This window comes from Monodelphis domestica, chromosome 7 (genome assembly GCF_027887165.1).
Source record: "Monodelphis domestica isolate mMonDom1 chromosome 7, mMonDom1.pri, whole genome shotgun sequence".
NCBI lineage: Eukaryota > Metazoa > Chordata > Mammalia > Didelphimorphia > Didelphidae > Monodelphis > Monodelphis domestica.
Genome location: NC_077233.1, coordinates 62513532 through 62526748, shown reverse-complemented (window position 1 = coordinate 62526748; position 13217 = coordinate 62513532).

Here is a 13217-nt window from a genome sequence, read left to right as displayed (position 1 = left end):
GCAGGCCTCCTCCTCCTCCTCCCCCGCCTGGAGCTGCCCCCTCTCCCCCAACACCCCCGGTAGCTCCCCAGCACCCCCCTCGCGCCGCAGCCAGGCAGCCGAACAGAGCCGGCGAGCATCAACCCCATAAAGCAGGCCTGCCAGCCCCCGCTCCCCAGATAAAGCCTGTCACAGGAGCCTTCCAATTCCCGGCAGCTTGATTAATGGAGAAAAGCCACGGCGGATCGACTCCTGGTTTCTACACACGGCTGTCAGGGGGCCTGGGTTGTGGGAGTCTCAGGTTTACCCGAGACACCCCTCTCCCCAAGTCTTCTCATACCAAACAGGACCCCCATCTCTGAGCTGGCCCCCAAGAACCTCAGAGTTGGAGGGGGTTCACCCCCAAGGTCAACTTAGCCCAAACTGTACCCCAAATCAGAATCCTCCGCCCCAACAAGTGGCCACTCAGCCTCCACTTGAAGATTTCAATAATGGCGGATTTGTCGCCCACCTGAAGCACCTCGTTCTCTGTTCGGGCTTCTCCTCTTGGGCAGTTTCCTCAGACATTTAGAGGGAATATGCTCCTCTACAACACAGTCCAAGTTGGGCCAGTGTTTCTCTCTCCCAAATCAAGCAGAACAGATGGACTCCCTGGCCCTCCTCCTCCCCAGATGACCCCCCAGATTAGCTCTTCTCTCCCCAGTCTCCCTCTTCCCCGTCTTCCCTTCTCCGGCAGAAACGTTCCAGGTTCCTTCAACTTCTCCAGAAGACACATCCCGTCCCCAACATGTTAGGCTTTGAGGACACACATCCGGAAGAGAGATGGGCAGAGCCCGTGGGGACCTGAACCAGGAACACTGAGGCTATTTATTATCCAGCAACCTGCTGGCTGTAAATTGGGATCCTCGTGGGAGGTGCCTGCCTTTTCCTTGTAGGAAAAGCTCCTGAAATAGCCAAGCACAGAGACAGGGAGAAGATAGTCCTGAGGATCTAGGAAGGAGGGGGAAAGCATGAGGAGATGGTGGAGGAAGAAGGAGGAAGGTGAAGAGAAAGGGAGCCCATCTCAGCAGTGACACCACAAGACTCTTAAGATGCTCTAGGAATCCAAGTATCTATTTTTAAGAAACGCCTCCCTTCACTCCTCTTTTCCCCCCTTTCTCCTCTCCTCCTTTTTCTGTCTGAAAATGAAAAAAAAAATGGCCTTCTGCCTCAGCTCCCCAAGATTCTTCCAGCTCCTTAATTTCCTTTCTCTAACCCCAGCAGGTAGCTATCATGGAGAGCAGCTGGATGTAGCCCTGGGGTGAGGAAAAGGCTACATCCTATCCTCCCCTGGTCTGAGGTCACCACTATCCTTGACACCATTTCTGCTTCCAGGTTTTGGACAATAGGAAGACCGCTCAGCTCCATGATCCTAAGGGGAAGAAATGGCAAGGAAGAACTAAAGAGGGAAACCGAGGCACATCTAGGGCAGTTGTTTGGGGTCTCACTATCTTGGGAGTCAGCCTATTCCATTGTCAGATAACTGATGTTTATTTTGAGTTGAAATTGGCCTCTTTGTAATTTTTACCCATGAATCCTGGCTCTGCCCTCTGGAAGAGATACCAAATAAGCAGAATTCATCTGTCCCAACATAGCCCTTCAGGCACTTGCAGAGTCACGGATTCCCTTTAATTCTTCTCTATTCCAAACAAACCCTTTCCACCTTTTTTGGGGGGTTGTTTTTAATGGCATGAAGACTGCAGAGAAGGCACCGGGCTCAGGTGAACAAGAAGCCCTGGGGCTGAATCCTATCTCTCCAGTCTACCTCTCTGAGCCTCCAGCTGTAGAATGAGGGTCACCCTGGCCTCGCTACTGCCACACACTTGTTTGGAGGGGACCTTTTTTACAAAGGACACAGAAACTAGGACTCTCATTGGAACTCCCAGCCTCCTCCCTCAGGAAGGAAGGTCTTCTACATTTGATCTTCTTCCAGGTTGGCATCAATTCCATTCAAAACAAGCATTTATTAAGCTCCAACATATGCCAAGCCTAGATTAGCTGCTGGAGACCCCAAGATAAAAATGTAAAAAGTTTCCTGTCTTGGAGAAGCCTTGCTTTTATTGTGAAATAACATATACATAAATAAGTACATGTAAAAAATATATATATGTACTTATATGTAACATCTGCATATACAATCACACACACATGCATAAATACACATAGTAAGTGGATCAGGGTGGAAAATGGCAATTGAGTGGACCCAGGAAAGGCCTTCTGTCAGGAAGGGGCTCTTAGATAACCCTGAAGGACTTAGAGGTTCCAAGAAGCCAAGGAGAGGAGAAGGACATTTCAGACACGAGAGGCAGCCTGTACAATGGCACAAAGGTGGGAGCCTGAGGAAACTGAGGCAAACAGAGGTAAGGGATTTGTCCTGGGTCACACATTTCTTTTTCCAACTCATTTTACAGATGAAGAAACTGAGGCAAACAGGATTAAGTGATTTTCCCAGGGTCACATAGCCAGTGTCTAAGGCTGAAATTGAATTCAGGAAGATGAGTATTCTGACTCAACGTTCGGTACCCTATGTCCACTGTGCCATCCAGCTGCTCCCCCAATCCTTTTACTCCTCCCTTTTTGACCAACTCACTCTTCATAATTCATCTCAAATGTTCTCTCCCGTTTACAAGCACCGAGATGGATCCTCCCCACTCAGTCTAAGTAGAAGATCTTGCCAAAAACTTCAATGAACAAAAATGAGGACTTTTTCCCAAGTTCCCTCTTTTCTTCAACTCTATATTCCGAATCACTTCGACATTATTTCCTCTTCTTTTCTCCTTTGTTTCCTTCTCATAAAACAAGGTTGACTCTTCTTGTAAATACCAATTCTTGACTTATGCCTTTGACCTCATTGCTTCCTATCTCTTTTAATAGAAACATTTCACAATCATGCCGTAATTTTCTTTCCCTAATTTTTTTCTTTTTTTTAATTTAATTTTATTGATTAAGAAAATGTTTCCATGGTTACATGATTCATATTCTTTCCCTCCTCTCCTCCCACCCCCCTCCCATAGCCAACATGCAATTCCAATGTCTTTCCCTAATTTTTAATCCCTTTCTCCACCAGCATTTTATCCACTACCTACAACTGCATCATTCATTCTGGGTGACTCTTGCTCTGCTACTGGCAGATTGGGTCCTCAGAAGGTGCCTGCTGCCCTGTAGGTGGTTACTTCTAAAATTCTAATTCATCTAGTGTTTACATCTAATACTCAGCCAGTGAGGAAAAGGACGAAGACAGCAGAGAAAGAATACTGAGCCTTTCACTCGTAATCTTGGGGAATACTCCCACAAATACATACAAAACCTATGGGAAATGTAGGCTCAAGATTTGAGTTCAATGGTGGGGAGGCACGCAGGTCCCAAATATAGGTGGCCAAAGCAACTCACAACTCTGATTCTTTGGGGCCTTGGTATTTTGTTTCTCCTTATGGGGCATCCAGATACCTTCCCCTTGGGTGTAGTGTCTCTGCTCCATAGGTAGACAATTTGGGCTCGCAGGGGCTGCTCCTCTTGTCAGCTTGATTCTCCATAGCCAGGGCTGGCTCTCCTTTGAGTCAGTAAATAGCTTTCTTCTTTTCTATCAGAAGCCCTGATGCTCAGAAGTGCTTCTTCCATTGTCTGACTTTTGATATTTGTCTACAAAGTGTCTCTGTTGCCTCAAAGGTGACTTGAACTTTCTCAAACCAATTCTTAAACTTCTAGATGGGATGACTTCTTCTGAGTGAGTAACTCCACTATTAGACACCATTAAGCCTCTCCAGGGCCAGTGTATTGGGGAGCGGTAGAAGAGAAATGCCCCTCAGCTAAGGGAGGAAAAGAGGATTTGGGACAGGGCTCTGGGGCACACCTATTTATATTAAATGAAATAACATATGTAAAATGCTTCACAAACTTTAAAGTCAAAATTGGGATACTAATGCATTGTTGGTGGAATTGAGAATGGATCTAATCATGCTGGAGAGCCATTGGGATCTATGCCAAAAAAGCTCTAAAACTGTGCATACCCTAAGTTCCAGCAATCCCACTGCTGAGTCTGTATCCCATAGAGATAGAAAATCAAGAGAAAGGACCTATTTGTACAAAAGTATTTATAGCAGCTCTTTTTGTGGTGGAAAATTGGAAAGTAAGGAGATGCCCATCAATTGGGGAATGGCTGAACAAGTGATATATGATTGTAATGGAATATTATTCATTGTGCTATAAGAAATGAGGACCAGGAGGATTTCAGAAAAATCTGGAATGATCTACATGAATTAATGCAGAATGAAGTGAGCAGAACCAGGAAAGCAGTATACACAGTAACAGAAATATTGTATGATGAATAAATGTGAATGACTTTGCTGTCCTCAGCAATGCAACAATCCAAGAAAATCGCAAAGGATTTAAGATGAAAGATGCCATCCATCTCCAGAGAAAGAAGTGATACTAACTGTAAATCGAAGCAGATCATTCTCCACTTTATTTTCTTCATGTATTTTGCTTTTTTTTTAATGTGCTTTCCCCACACACACATGATAAATATGGAAATAGATTTTGTATGAAAACACATGTATAATCAATATCAAATTGCTTATCACCTGGGGGTGGGTGGGAAGGGAGAGATGGAAGGAATGTCGATCTCAAAATGTTAGAAAACAAATGCCAAAAAATTGTTTTTGCATGTTAGTGGGAAAATGGAACATTATGAAAATAAAAAAGATTTAAGTCTTAGAGACTAGACACAATTAAAAAAACTTTACAGTACTGTGTAAATACTATGACTGTGATGATGATGATTATTGGTGATGGTGTTATAGGGGCAGGAGTCTATGAGTTCTAATATCACTTCTTAAAGGATTCTTATTCTGATTCGCCCAATCTTCTTTCTCTGCAAATTAAACCTTGTATATATTTTGTATTGAATCTTCTGTGTCCATTATGTTTGTCTCCAATGGTACTTCCTGCAATGCTCCATAGCTCTACTCTTTGCCCATTACTAGGTCCTCTGACTCCTGCCAAACTATTTTATCTGATAGAATTCATCATCTCTAGCTGCCCTAGACCTCATCACCTTGCATACTCCTTCCACAACCTCTGCTTACCACCTCTTGTTCCAGGGATAGTGATCCACAACATTATCATTCCTTGAAAGGATGTGCCAGTCAATAATAACCTGCCACTCTGCTCACTATGGCTTCCTAAACCATTCTGTAATATTTATTTGGAAAGGAAATAGGATTGGAAAAATGGGGGATAATGGGAGGTTTGTAGCAGGGTATGGAGGAGAGAGGGGAGAGAGGGTATATTGCTTGGTGAGGCAAGGGAGGGAGATGCCCCCTGCTGAGAGGAAACAGCAGGAGTCCAATAAGGACTCTTTGTCCTGGAATGACTGAACTGAAGTTCAGCTCCCTCTATGACCAGAAAAGATAGTCCACTTATCTGACTGTGAATTCAAATAATATAAAGTTTATTAACCAGTTTGGATTGGAGTTTTTCCTCAGCTTCAGAGCCCTGCTTCATGTTTGAAAATCCATAAATGTGGGGATGTGGCAAAGTAGGGACACTAATTCATTGCTGGTGGAGTTGTGAACTGATCCAACCATTCTGGAGGGCAATTTGGAACTATGCCCAAAGGGCGACAAAAGACTGTCTGCCCTTTGATCCAGCCATGGCACAGCTGTGTTTGTACCCCAAAGAGATAATAAGGAAAAAGACATGTACAAGAATATTCATAGCTGCACTCTTTGTGGTGGCCAAAAATTGGAAAATGAGGGGATGCCCTTCAATTGGGGAATGGCTGAACAAGTTGTGGTATATGTTGGTGATGGAATACTATTGTGCTCAAAGGAATAACAAAGTGGAGGAATTCCATGGAGACTGGAACGACCTCCAGGAATTGATGCAGAGTGAGAGGAGCAGAACCAGGAGAACATTGTACACAGAGACTGATACACTGTGGTACAATAGAATGTAATGGACTTCTCTACTAGCAGCAATGCAATGATCCAGGACAATTCTGAGGAACTTATGAGAAAGAAGCTATCCACATCCAGAGGAAGAACTGTGGGAGTAGAAACAGAGAAGAGAAACAACTGCTTGATTACATAGGTCAATGGGGATATGATTGGGGATGCAGACTCTAAGTGATCACCCTAGTGCAAATATCAACAACATGGAAATAGATTTTGATCAAAGACACATATAAAACCCAGTGGAACTTCATGTTGGCTACAGGAAGGGGTGGCGAGAAGGGAGGGAAAGAACATGATTCTTGTAACCAAGGAAAGATGCTCTAAATTGACTAATTAAATAAAAATTTCAAAAAAACGGCAATGGAGAGAGCAGAAAGAAGTTCAAAAAGAAGACATAAATAAACAGGGCAATGTTGTTATTGTTCCATACCATTCCAGATGAATATATTTGAAAGGCATCCATATATATATATATATATACATGTATATATATATTACAGTTATGATTTCTTATGTATTACTCTTTTTCTGGTCTTCTTGGTATATAGAAATGTTTACATTTGTTGATGTTTTTTTAGGTCACAACATAATTTTTTAAAAATGTGAGCTCATTGAGGGCAGTGACTTTTATTTTTGTCTTTGTATCCCAAGCACCTAGCACCACAGTTCCTGGCACATAGTAGGTCAAATGAATGAATGAATGAATCTATTAACCTACTTCTAAACTTTTAATGACTTCTCGTCAACTACAGAATAAAGTCCAGGCTCCTTAGCAAAGCATTTAGGGCTCCCTTCATAATCTGGTCCCATAGTACCCTTTTTGTCTTATTTCTTACTCTTCCTGTTTCAACTCTTTGTACTCCAGACAAACTGGCCTACTTATCTCTCCTTGGGCATGCCATAACTCCATCTTTTATGATGCCTACAATGTCCTCCTCTACCAATCCATCAAACCCTTAGCCACCCATCAAGGATTAGGCGGATTTTCAGTGAAGACTTCCCTGACTTTAGATAAGCCAGAAATTTTGTCTCTGTCTCTTTTCAGTTTCCACACCACCCTTCAAATACTCTTTCCATCATGTGCCTTGTTTTGTATTTTTCTCCTCTCTATCTTTGCTTCCACTTAAATTTTCAGATCCATTTCATATTATTGTTCTTTCATACACTTTATCTTCCAACCAAACTGCTCCATCAGATGTCTCATTGCTCATCTCCAGATTTTTGCATAGGCTGTCTGTCCCCTTGGCTGGGATGCTGTCCCTCCTCTCCTGTCCTCCTCTCTTCTATTATAATCCTCAGCTTCTTTAAGACTACCTCTATTGAGAAGCCTTTCTACATTCTCTCAGTTAGTGCTTCTGTCCTCCTCAAATGATCTAATATTTACTTACCTTTGTAAATGGGTGCCTAGATTTGGAGCTGGAAGAGATCTTTGGGGCCATCAAGGCTGACCCTCTCATTTTACATGTGAGGAAACCAGCCCATGGAGGTTACAGGACTTATCAAAGTTTACACGGATAGGAAGCATCAAGGTCAGCATTTGAATCCAGACCCTTTTTTCCAATGTGTGTGATATTCTCCAGGTAGAACATAAGCTCATAAGCTCTTTGAGGGTAGGGATTCATCCTTCCCTCCTTTCCTCCTTCCTCTTCTTCCTTCCTTCTTTTCTTCTTTCCTTCTTTCCTTCCTTTCTTTCTTTCTTTCTTCCTTCCTTCCTTCCCAGGTTTTTTTGGGGACATAGTAGAGGAGTCCACTGTGAAGCTTGGACAGAAGTGAGAGGGAACACTGATTGAAAGAATTAGGGATGTTAAGAATGGAGAAGAGGAGTCAGGGACATGTATTGCCTTCAGGCTTGCCATGTGGAAAAGGGTTTACATTTGTTCTGTTTGGCCCCAGGGAGTGGAAATTGCAATTTATAACTGTCAGGGAAAACTTCCTGGCAGTTGGAGCTCTCCAGAAGTGGGAAGTGCTGCCTCTGAGAGGCGATGGGCTCTCTCTCCTTCATAGGAGAGCTTTGGCATGGGCTGGATAAGTTGCATAGGTTATAATGGGGATTTTTTTCAGGCAAAGGTGGCCTCTAAGGCTTGTTTCTTCTCTAAATTCCATGATTCTGTGAATTAGGAGTCAGAGAGGGGGAAGAACTCCTGCTCAGAGGTCCAGGTTTGGACAGAGTCTGGTCCTAGATGGGTAATATTGAGGAATCCCCTTTAGGCAGAGTGTGTGTAAAGTATGTGAGGGTACTGATGTGAGAGAGGACTGGAGAGAGATGTTCATAGGGCTTTGCATGCTGGCTTAAGGAGTCTGGGCAGTGCTGTAGTCTCTGCACATTAGAGTGCTCCGTAAGTCCTTACCTTTGTTCCTGCTGCTGCTATAGACAAGCTGTATTCAGCCATTGAACTCAGAGAGTCCAACTCCAAGGAAGCAGAAGCTCTTCTGTCCTCAATTTAAAATCTGCCATAGAATATAAGCTGGAAGGGGCTTTAGAGTCCATCCAGTTCAGCATCTGCAGTCTGAGATTCTATGTTAGGAGGGACCTCAGTCTAGGTCTTGTCCAAGGCTTGGAATTCTAGATCCTGTGATAGAATTAAAACTGGAAGGGACCTCTGGGTCCATCTAGTTCAACATATGGAATCATAGATTCTGTTATGGACTGAAAACTAGAAGGGAGCTTAGGGTCCACTATTTTGTAGCAGAGAAGCCCCAGAGAGGTTACTTAACTCACCCAAGATCACACAGTGGCAGAAGTGGGATTCGAACCAGGTGCTGTCTTCATTTCACGACAAGGACACCTTTTCTTGTTTAATGGCCGAAGATCTTGACTCTGTGGTGGAGAGGAAAGAGCACTCTGGATCCCAATAGCCCCTTAATACCCATGTGACCTTAGATGAGTGCCCCCACTCTTCTTGGTCTCAGTTTCCTCATCTGTAAAAGGAGCAAGTCAGATGATAAGATCTCTAAGGTTTTGTCCAGCCCTAAATCCTATGAATGACCCTTTAACCCCATCACAGACCAAGCCCCTAATCTCCTGTTTTTTAATGTATGCCCTCATTCATATTTAATTGTGTGGGGAAGGAAGGCTGGATTGTGCCTCAGAGATCAGGGGTTGAGGGAGGTTGAGGGAGAGGGTGTGTGAATGGCCAGAGATGGGGATCTGAGCTCAGGCTCCCCTGGAATGGCATCCTCAGGGTTCTGGCCCCCTAAAGGGAAGGCTGAGTACCACGGAATGGGAACGCTGTCTGGAGGGAGGTCAGGGTCCCCAAAGCTTGGGGCTCAGAGACCCTCCACAATGCCCCTGGGCATCTGCTGAATGCTCGGGCTGAATTAGGTCTGACTCCGGTGGTGGGGGACTCTTTAAACTCGTTTCACCAAAGCCAGTTTCTTCTCAGCTCCTGTCACCTGAAGCTTGGGAGCTCAGGTTTCCCTGGGTAAGGCTGGCTTGGCACTGACAGAGCCGGAGCTCCCCCTGGCGGGGAGTGAGAGCCAAGAGGGTCCCGAGGGCTCTCTCTAAATCCCACTCCTGCACAGGTAGCCTCTGGCTGGAGACCGGCTGGCCTTATGGACTTCCCGGCCTCTTTCCTGAGTGCCCTCCCATCCCTTTGGGGACAGCACTTTGCCCTGGATCCCTTCTTGTTGGGGAGAATATACTTTGCCCGACTCCAGGGGTACAGAAGGGAAGGGAAAACCTCCGGGGCCACAGTGGGCTGCCAGAAAGGCAAAGAGGTGAACGGAATATAGAATCAGAAAAGTAAAGTGAAAGAAGAGCTGGAGGTGGGCTCACACAACTCGGCTCCAAGTCCCTTCTCTACTAAATACCACCTGCGACCCCTGGCAACCAGCTCCTTTGATTCTCTGGTCCTCATTGGGCGAAGGAAAGTTTGAACCAGACCGCGCCAAGGTCTTCACAGCTCGGAATTCTGTGATGGCTTTTCTTCGTCTCCCATTTCCAACTGGGGTCCCTGGCAAACCGCAGGGCAGTCCCGAAATCCCCTGGAGTCCTTCTTTGGTTCCTTCTCATTTTCTTGCTGTTTCTGGGTCACCAAATCTCCGTCAATTCTTAAACTTCCTACATTCCTAGCCACAGACTTGCCCTCGCTCCCACGCCCATCCCAGAGTAGCCTCTCTCCGGCTCCCTTTAAGACGATCTCGTGGAGGAATCCAGCCCAGTCACAGTATCTCTGATTGATGATGAGTCCCGTAACCTACCCATCTTCCCCTTGGTTCGGTGGTTCGGGGAGCCCCGGCGCCTTCTCAATGGCCTCGTCCGGCTCTCCGCACGCTCCTCTTCAGGACTTCTCTTAGAAATGCCAAAAGCGGGAGCCCGCCAACCATCTCCACCAGAAGTAGGAGCCACGATCAAGTGCGAGGGAGCCCCTCGAAAGAGCTAGGGCTGTCTTGTTTTGTTTCTTGCCTCTCTTGGTGCCCAGAGCTTAGCACAGTGCCTTGGCACCCAGTGTCCGAGCTTCAGGAATGCTAGTTGACCGACCCTTAGAGTACTGGACACAGCATCTACCGTACCACTCACAACTGGGGACTCTGGTTTACCTGGGAATGGGGGGGGGGGGGGGAGTGTGGGTACCTAGTGTGTGCGCGCGTGAAGCCAGCGTGAGAATCCATAGCGTGTGAGAGCGCAAAGGGACTCTAAGAGCCATCTGCTTTAATCTCCTTGTTTTATAGAGGAGAGAACTGGAGTCCCAGAGATGGTCAACGGACTGAGCCTCCTGACTCCCAGTTGGCCCTTTCCCCACATCATCTCTATTAGGGACTAGAGGTTCTAAAGCTTTTTGTGTGCTCCCCTGTGATGCTGGGCAGTCTGGCAAAGCCTATGGACTCTTCTCAGAATCATGTTTTTATTTTAAATTTACTTTTTATTATTTATATATAATTTAATATAATAGTATGCTATATAAAATATATCTTTATATAATATATTTATTTTATATATACTTCATATAATATGCTTTATATATTATATAATATACATATACTCATTATTTATTAATAAATACCATTTATCATTGATAAATTTTATTTATTATTTATTAACAAACAGTATTTATTCAATACTGATTATTTTACTTATTATTTATTAATAAATATTATTTATTATTGATAAATTCTATTTATTATTTATTAGTAAATGTTATTTGTTACTGATAATTTTATTATTACTTATTAATAAATATTTATTATTGATAAATATTATTTATTATTTAGTGATAAATATTATTTGTTATCAGTAAATTTTTATTTATTTAAAATATCATTTATTATCAATAAAATTTTATTTGTTATTTATTAATAAATATTATTTTGTTATTGATAAATTATTGTTTATTATTTTATTAACATGTAAAGCACATTTCCATATTGGTCATTGTTGTAAGAGCAAACTCAAACCTAATTCAAACCCCCAAATAAAACCATAAGTGCACTAATGTGAAAGATAACTCAAAAAATTCTTTCTCTGGAGGTGGATAGCATTCCCTCATTTCTTTCAGAAATATCCCAGATTATTGCATTGATGAGAAGAACCACATTTTCACAGTTGACCATCTATTGCTTTACTGCATACAATGTTCTCCTGGTTCTGCTTATTTCACTCTGCATCAGTTCCTGTACATTTTTCCAGCTTTTTCTGAATTCATCCTGCTTATCATTTCTTATAGCACAATAGTATCCCATCACCAACATGTACCACAATTTGTTCAGTTATTCTCCCTCAATGAACATCCCCTCAATATCTAATTCCCTGCCACTACAAAAAGAGCAGCTATAAATATTTTTGTTCAAGTACATCCTTCCCCCCACCTTTTAAAAGAAAATTATTTTTGGGATACAGATCTAGGAGTGGTGTTACAGGATCAAAGGGTGTGCACAGTTTTATAGCCCTTTGGTCACAGTTCCAAATTGCTCTCCAAAATGGTTGGATCCATTCACAATTCCACCAACAATGCATTAGTGTCCCAATTTTGCCATATTCCCTCCAATATTTACCACTTTATTTTATTGCCATATTGGCCAGTCTGATTTGTGTAAGGTGCTATCTCAATGTTGTTTTAATTTATATTTCTCTAATTAAGAGTGATTTAGAACATTTTTTCATGTGATTATTGATGACTGATTTCTTCATCTGAAAATTATTTATTCATATCCTTTGACCTTTTGTCAATTAGAATCATGTTTAAATGCATACAATGAAATAGCCAGAGATGACCAAGTTCTATTAAGGTTATCAAAATATTAAAAACACAAGTTCACCTGCCCCAGGTAAAAAACTCCTGCTCCAGTGGATCAGGTTTGACCATCTATCTGATTTGCTAGAAATGTGATCTAACTCAGATTAGTGGAGTATTGGGATTTTTTTTAAACCTTTTGTCTTAGATTTATTACTAGGTATTGATTCTAAAGCAGAAGAGGGGTAAGGGTAAGTGACTTGTTCAGGGTTACACAGCTAGGAAGTGTCTGAGGCCAGATTTGAACCCAGGACCTCCCAGCTCCAGTCCTGGCTTTTTATCTACTGAGCCACCCAGCTGCCCCTCGATCAATATCTTGTAGTGAGTTACTCGACTATTCCCAGTCTTGGTTTTGCAACCAGCAAAGGGACCTCCCATTACTTCGGAGGATTCTGTGAAATTCTCCAAACAAAATTCACTCTCATTCAATGCCTTGCATGCCAGAATGACGTTTGGGCAGCTTGGGAAGTGAGATGTTTTGTCAGGGAAGGCAGAGGAAGGTCTCGCGGGTGCCAGAGGATGGAACTTTGGCAAAGCTGGGATCCTAGCATCATTGATTTAGAGATGGAAGAGATCTCAGGGCTCGTCTAGTCTTTGAGGCAGCTTCTTCCTTCCTCCTTCCCTTCCACAAACAATTGTTGAACATCTAGTCCATGCAGAACACTGTAAGACCAAGATCAACTGCGTGATAGTTGTTCTCAGGTAGCTGACATTCTGCCTCTGGAGAAATAAGGTGGCCCAATGGAGAGAGTTCTGGAAGACCTCACTGCGATGTCCACACAGGATGCTTCTTGGTTGTGTGGCTGTTGTCAGTGATAACCAACAGACATTTAATAAACATCGACGAGGAACTAACTGTGGGGGATACAGAGAAAGTCAAACTCAACAACAACAACAACAACAAAAAAAAAACAGTCCCTTCCCTCAAGAAGTTTACAGTCTAATGGAAGAGAGAACATGGGAGCCAAACAAGTTAGCGGCAGGATAAACGAGGGATGGTATAAATTCAGTGTGA